Raw genomic sequence first — 7,930 nt, 5'->3', positions numbered from 1 at the left:
CCAACACGGTTTGTGCTAGCTTCTTGAAACTTGACACAGTAAAGTAGTTTCACGTTCTGTCTCTATGTTTTGTTTCCTCTTGATGTAGCCCTAAGCAGTGACGGGCGAGAAACACTTCCATGGAAAGGGGTTGCCAAGCTTCCAAAAATTACGAATCTCCAGAAATCTCAGCAAATATTTTTTCACCCAAACTGGATGATACTTTCAGGTAATGATCAGTACACTAATGCGACTTGGTTCCCCAAATGTCGTTCTTCTATGTTGAAGCGTTCATTTCCAGTAACAGTTTGAATTTTTAGGTTTCACTCTGTTTTCTCCTATATTGAAACATGTATTTGGAACTCTAAATCCAACACGGTTTGTGCTAGCTTCTTGAAACTTGAAACAGTAAAGTAGTTTCACGTTCTGTCTCTATGTTTTGTTTCCTCTTGATGTAGCCCTAAGCAGTGACTGGCGAGAAACACTTTCATGGAAAGGGGTTGCCAAGCTTCCAAAAATTACGAATCTCCAGAAATCTCAGCAAATATTTTTTCACCCAAACTGGATGATACTTTCAGGTAATGATCAGTACACTAAGGCGACTTGGTTCCCCAAATGTCGTTCTTGTATGTTGAAGCGTTCATATCCAGTAACAGTTTGAATTTTTAGGTTTCACTCTGTTTTCTCCTATATTGATACATATATTTGGAACTCTAAATCCAACACGGTTTGTGCTAGCTTCTTGAAACTTGACACAGTAAAGTAGTTTCACGTTCTGTCTCTATGTTTTGTTTCCTCTTGATGTAGCCCTAAGCAGTGACTGGCGAGAAACACTTTCATGGAAAGGGGTTGCCAAGATCCCAAAAATTACGAATCTCCAGAAATCTCAGCAAATATTTTTTCACCCAAACTGGATGATACTTTCAGGTAATGATCAGTACACTAAGGCGACTTTGTTCCCCAAATGTCGTTTTTCTATGTTGAAGCGTTCATTTCCAGTAACACTTTGAATTTTTAGGTTTCACTCTGTTTTCTCCTATATTGATACATGTATTTGGAACTCTAAATCCAACACGGTTTGTGCTAGCTTCTTGAAACTTGACACAATAAAGTAGTTTCACGTTGTATCTCTATGTTTTGTTTCCTCTTGATGTAGCCCTAAGCAGTGACTGGCGAGAAACACTTTCATGGAAAGGGGTTGCCAAGCTTCCAAAAATTACGAATCTCCAGAAATCTCAGCAAATATTTTTTCACCCAAACTGGATGATACTTTCAGGTAATGATCAGTACACTAAGGCGACTTGGTTCCCCAAATTTCGTTCTTCTATGTTGAAGCGTTCCTTTCCCGTAACAGTTTGAATTTTTAGGTTTCACTCTGTTTTCTTCTATATTGATACATGTATTTGGAACTCTAAATCCAACACGGTTTGTGCTAGCTTCTTGAAACTTGACACAGTACAGTAGTTTCACGTTCTGTCTCTATGTTTTGTTTCCTCTTGATGTAGCCCTAAGCAGTGACTGGCGAGAAACACTTTCATGGAAAGGGGTTGCCAAGATCCCAAAAATTACGAATCTCCAGAAATCTCAGCAAATATTTTTTCACCCAAACTGGATGATACTTTCAGGTAATGATCAGTACACTAAGGCGACTTGGTTCCCCAAATGTCGTTTTTCTATGTTGAAGCGTTCATTTCCAGTAACACTTTGAATTTTTAGGTTTCACTCTGTTTTCTCCTATATTGATACATGTATTTGGAACTCTAAATCCAACACGGTTTGTGCTAGCTTCTTGAAACTTGACACAATAAAGTAGTTTCACGTTGTATCTCTATGTTTTGTTTCCTCTTGATGTAGCCCTAAGCAGTGACTGGCGAGAAACACTTTCATGGAAAGGGGTTGCCAAGCTTCCAAAAGTTACGAATCTCCAGAAATCTCAGCAAATATTTTTTCACCCAAACTGGATGATACTTTCAGGTAATGATCAGTACACTAAGGCGACTTTGTTCCCCAAATGTCGTTCTTCTATGTTGAAGCGTTCATTTCCAGTAACAGTTTGAATTTTTAGGTTTCACTCTGTTTTCTCCTATATTGATAGATGTATTTGGAACTCTAAATCCAACACGGTTTCTGCTAGCTTCTTGAAACTTGACACAGTAAAGTAGTTTCACGTTCTGTCTCTATGTTTTGTTTCCTCTTGATGTAGCCCTAAGCAGTGACGGGCGAGAAACACTTCCATGGAAAGGGGTTGCCAAGCTTCCAAAAATTACGAATCTCCAGAAATCTCAGCAAATATTTTTTCACCCAAACTGGATGATACTTTCAGGTAATGATCAGTACACTAATGCGACTTGGTTCCCCAAATGTCATTCTTCTATGTTGAAGCGTTCATTTCCAGTAACAGTTTGAATTTTTAGGTTTCACTCTGTTTTCTCCTATATTGATACATGTATTTGGAACTCTAAATCCAACACGGTTTGTGCTAGCTTCTTGAAACTTGACACAGTAAAGTAGTTTCACGTTCTGTCTCTATGTTTTGTTTCCTCTTGATGTAGCCCTAAGCAGTGACTGGCGAGAAACACTTTCATGGAAAGGGGTTGCCAAGCTTCCAAAAGTTACGAATCTCCAGAAATCTCAGCAAATATTTTTTCACCCAAACTGGATGATACTTTCAGGTAATGATCAGTACACTAAGGCGGCTTGTTTCCCCATATGTCATTCTTCTATTTTGAAGCACTCAATTCCAGTAAGAGTTTGAATTTTTAGGTTTCACTCTGTTTTCTTCTATATTGATACATGTATTTGGAACTCTAAATCCAACACGGTTTGTGCTAGCTTCTTGAAACTTGACACAGTAAAGTAGTTTCACGTTCTGTCTCTATGTTTTGTTTCCTCTTGATGTAGCCCTAAGCAGTGACTGGCGAGAAACACTTTCATGGAAAGGGGTTGCCAAGCTCCCAATAATTACGAATCTCCAGAAATCTCAGCAAATATTTTTTCACCCAAACTGGATGATACTTTCAGGTAATGATCAGTACACTAAGGCGACTTGGTTCCCCAAATGCCGTTCTTCTATGTTGAAGCGTTCATTTTTAGTAACAGTTTGAATTTTTAGGTTTCACTCTGTTTTCTCCTATATTGATACATGTATTTGGAACTCTAAATCCAACACGGTTTGTGCTAGCTTCTTGAAACTTGACACAGTAAAGTAGTTTCACGTTCTGTCTCTATGTTTTGTTTCCTCTTGATGTAGACCTAAGCAGTGACTGGCGAGAAACACTTTCATGGAAAGGGGTTGCCAAGCTTCCAAAAGTTACGAATCTTCAGAAATCTCAGCAAATATTTTTTCACCCAAACTGGATGATACTTTCAGGTAATGATCAGTACACTAAGGCGACTTGGTTCCCCATATGTCGTTCTTCTATGTTGAAGCGTTCATTTCCAGTAACAGTTTGAATTTTTAGGTTTCACTCTGTTTTCTCCTATATTGATACATGTATTTGGAACTCTAAATCCAACACGGTTTCTGCTAGCTTCTTGAAACTTGACACAGTAAAGTAGTTTCACGTTCTGTCTCTATGTTTTGTTTCCTCTTGATGTAGCCCTAAGCAGTGACGGGCGAGAAACACTTCCATGGAAAGGGGTTGCCAAGCTTCCAAAAATTACGAATCTCCAGAAATCTCATCAAATATTTTTTCACCCAAACTGGATGATACTTTCAGGTAATGATCAGTACACTAAGGCGACTTGGTTCCCCAAATTTCGTTCTTCTATGTTGAAGCGTTCATTTCCAGTAACAGTTTGAATTTTTAGGTTTCACTCTGTTTTCTCCTATATTGATACATATATTTGGAACTCTAAATCCAACACGGTTTGTGCTAGCTTCTTGAAACTTGACACAGTAAAGTAGTTTCACGTTCTGTCTCTATGTTTTGTTTCCTCTTGATGTAGCCCTAAGCAGTGACTGGCGAGAAACACTTTCATGGAAAGGGGTTGCCAAGCTTCCAAAAATTACGAATCTCCAGAAATCTCAGCAAATATTTTCACCCAAACTGGATGATACTTTCAGGTAATGATCAGTACACTAAGGCGACTTGGTTCCCCAAATTTCGTTCTTCTATGTTGAAGCGTTCCTTTCCCGTAACAGTTTGAATTTTTAGGTTTCACTCTGTTTTCTTCTATATTGATACATGTATTTGGAAGTCTAAATCCAACACGGTTTGTGCTAGCTTCTTGAAACTTGACACAGTAAAGTAGTTTCACGTTCTGTCACTATGTTTTGTTTCCTCTTGATGTAGACCTAAGCAGTGACTGGCGAGAAACACTTTCATGGAAAGGGGTTGCCAAGCTTCCAAAAGTTACGAATCTCCAGAAATCTCAGCAAATATTTTTTCACCCAAACTGGATGATACTTTCAGGTAATGATCAGTACACTAAGGCGACTTGGTTCCCCAAATGTCGTTCTTCTATGTTGAAGCGTTCATTTCCAGTAACAGTTTGAATTTTTAGGTTTCACTCTGTTTTCTCCTATATTGATACATGTGTTTGGAACTCTAAATCCAACATGGTTTGTGCTAGCTTCTTGAAACTTGACACAGTAAAGTAGTTTCACGTTCTGTCTCTATGTTTTGTTTCCTCTTGATGTAGCCCTAAGCAGTGACTGGCGAGAAACACTTTCATGGAAAGGGGTTGCCAAGATCCCAAAAATTACGAATCTCCAGAAATCTCAGCAAATATTTTTTCACCCAAACTGGATGATACTTTCAGGTAATGATCAGTACACTAAGGCGACTTGGTTCCCCAAATTTCGTTCTTCTATGTTGAAGCGTTCATTTCCAGTAACAGTTTGAATTTTTAGGTTTCACTCTGTTTTCTCCTATATTGATACATATATTTGGAACTCTAAATCCAACACGGTTTGTGCTAGCTTCTTGAAACTTGACACAGTAAAGTAGTTTCACGTTCTGTCTCTATGTTTTGTTTCCTCTTGATGTAGCCCTAAGCAGTGACTGGCGAGAAACACTTTCATGGAAAGGGGTTGCCAAGCTTCCAAAAATTACGAATCTCCAGAAATCTCAGCAAATATTTTCACCCAAACTGGATGATACTTTCAGGTAATGATCAGTACACTAAGGCGACTTGGTTCCCCAAATTTCGTTCTTCTATGTTGAAGCGTTCCTTTCCCGTAACAGTTTGAATTTTTAGGTTTCACTCTGTTTTCTTCTATATTGATACATGTATTTGGAAGTCTAAATCCAACACGGTTTGTGCTAGCTTCTTGAAACTTGACACAGTAAAGTAGTTTCACGTTCTGTCACTATGTTTTGTTTCCTCTTGATGTAGACCTAAGCAGTGACTGGCGAGAAACACTTTCATGGAAAGGGGTTGCCAAGCTTCCAAAAGTTACGAATCTCCAGAAATCTCAGCAAATATTTTTTCACCCAAACTGGATGATACTTTCAGGTAATGATCAGTACACTAAGGCGACTTGGTTCCCCAAATGTCGTTCTTCTATGTTGAAGCGTTCATTTCCAGTAACAGTTTGAATTTTTAGGTTTCACTCTGTTTTCTCCTATATTGATACATGTGTTTGGAACTCTAAATCCAACATGGTTTGTGCTAGCTTCTTGAAACTTGACACAGTAAAGTAGTTTCACGTTCTGTCTCTATGTTTTGTTTCCTCTTGATGTAGCCCTAAGCAGTGACTGGCGAGAAACACTTTCATGGAAAGGGGTTGCCAAGATCCCAAAAATTACGAATCTCCAGAAATCTCAGCAAATATTTTTTCACCCAAACTGGATGATACTTTCAGGTAATGATCAGTACACTAAGGCGACTTGGTTCCCCAAATGTCGTTCTTCTATGTTGAAGCGTTCATTTCCAGTAACACTTTGAATTTTTAGGTTTCACTCTGTTTTCTCCTATATTGATACATGTATTTGGAACTCTAAATCCAACACGGTTTGTGCTAGCTTCTTGAAACTTGACACAATAAAGTAGTTTCACGTTGTATCTCTATGTTTTGTTTCCTCTTGATGTAGCCCTAAGCAGTGACTGGCGAGAAACACTTTCATGGAAAGGGGTTGCCAAGCTTCCAAAAGTAACGAATCTCCAGAAATCTCAGCAAATATTTTTTCACCCAAACTGGATGATACTTTCAGGTAATGATCAGTACACTAAGGCGGCTTGGTTCCCCATATGTCGTTCTTCTATTTTGAAGCGCTCAATTCCAGTAAGAGTTTGAATTTTTAGGTTTCACTCTGTTTTCTTCTATATTGATACATGTATTTGGAACTCTAAATCCAACACGGTTTGTGCTAGCTTCTTGAAACTTGACACAGTAAAGTAGTTTCACGTTCTGTCTCTATGTTTTGTTTCCTCTTGATGTAGCCCTAAGCTGTGACGGGCGAGAAACACTTCCATGGAAAGGGGTTGCCAAGCTTCCAAAAATTACGAATCTCCAGAAATCTCAGCAAATATTTTTTCACCCAAACTGGATGATACTTTCAGGTAATGATCAGTACACTAATGCGACTTGGTTCCCCAAATGTCGTTCTTCTATGTTGAAGCGTTCATTTCCAGTAACAGTTTGAATTTTTAGGTTTCACTCTGTTTTCTCCTATATTGAAACATGTATTTGGAACTCTAAATCCAACACGGTTTGTGCTAGCTTCTTGAAACTTGACACAGTAAAGTAGTTTCAAGTTCTGTCTCTATGTTTTGTTTCCTCTTGATGTACCCCTAAGCAGTGACTGGCGAGAAACACTTTCATGGAAAGGGGTTGCCAAGCTTCCAAAAATTACGAATCTCCAGAAATCTCAGCAAATATTTTTTCACCCAAACTGGATGATACTTTCAGGTAATAATCAGTACACTAAGGCGACTTGGTTCCCCAAATTTCGTTCTTCTATGTTGAAGCGTTCATATCCAGTAACAGTTTGAATTTTTAGGTTTCACTCTGTTTTCTCCTATATTGATACATATATTTGGAACTCTAAATCCAACACAGTTTGTGCTAGCTTCTTGAAACTTGACACAGTAAAGTAGTTTCACGTTCTGTCTCTATGTTTTGTTTCCTCTTGATGTAGCCCTAAGCAGTGACTGGCGAGAAACACTTTCATGGAAAGGGGTTGCCAAGATCCCAAAAATTACGAATCTACAGAAATCTCAGCAAATATTTTTTCACCCAAACTGGATGATACTTTCAGGTAATGATCAGTACACTAATGCGACTTGGTTCCCCAAATGTCGTTCTTCTATGTTGAAGCGTTCATTTCCAGTAACACTTTGAATTTTTAGGTTTCACTCTGTTTTCTCCTATATTGATACATGTATTTGGAACTCTAAATCCAACACGGTTTGTGCTAGCTTCTTGAAACTTGACACAATAAAGTAGTTTCACGTTGTATCTCTATGTTTTGTTTCCTCTTGATGTAGCCCTAAGCAGTGACTGGCGAGAAACACTTTCATGGAAAGGGGTTGCCAAGCTTCCAAAAGTTACGAATCTCCAGAAATCTCAGCAAATATTTTTTCACCCAAACTGGATGATACTTTCAGGTAATGATCAGTACACTAAGGCGGCTTGGTTCCCCATATGTCGTTCTTCTATTTTGAAGCGCTCAATTCCAGTAAGAGTTTGAATTTTTAGGTTTCACTCTGTTTTCTTCTATATTGATACATGTATTTGGAAGTCTAAATCCAACACGGTTTGTGCTAGCTTCTTGAAACTTGACACAGTAAAGTAGTTTCACGTTCTGTCACTATGTTTTGTTTCCTCTTGATGTAGACCTAAGCAGTGACTGGCGAGAAACACTTTCATGGAAAGGGGTTGCCAAGCTTCCAAAAGTTACGAATCTTCAGAAATCTCAGCAAATATTTTTTCACCCAAACTGGATGATACTTTCAGGTAATGATCAGTACACTAAGGCGACTTGGTTCCCCATATGTCGTTCTT

This window comes from Spermophilus citellus (genome assembly GCF_964194105.1).
Source record: "Spermophilus citellus genome assembly, contig: SCAFFOLD_59, whole genome shotgun sequence".
NCBI classification, from domain to species: Eukaryota; Metazoa; Chordata; class Mammalia; order Rodentia; family Sciuridae; genus Spermophilus; species Spermophilus citellus.
This window is presented reverse-complemented; position numbering follows the sequence as displayed.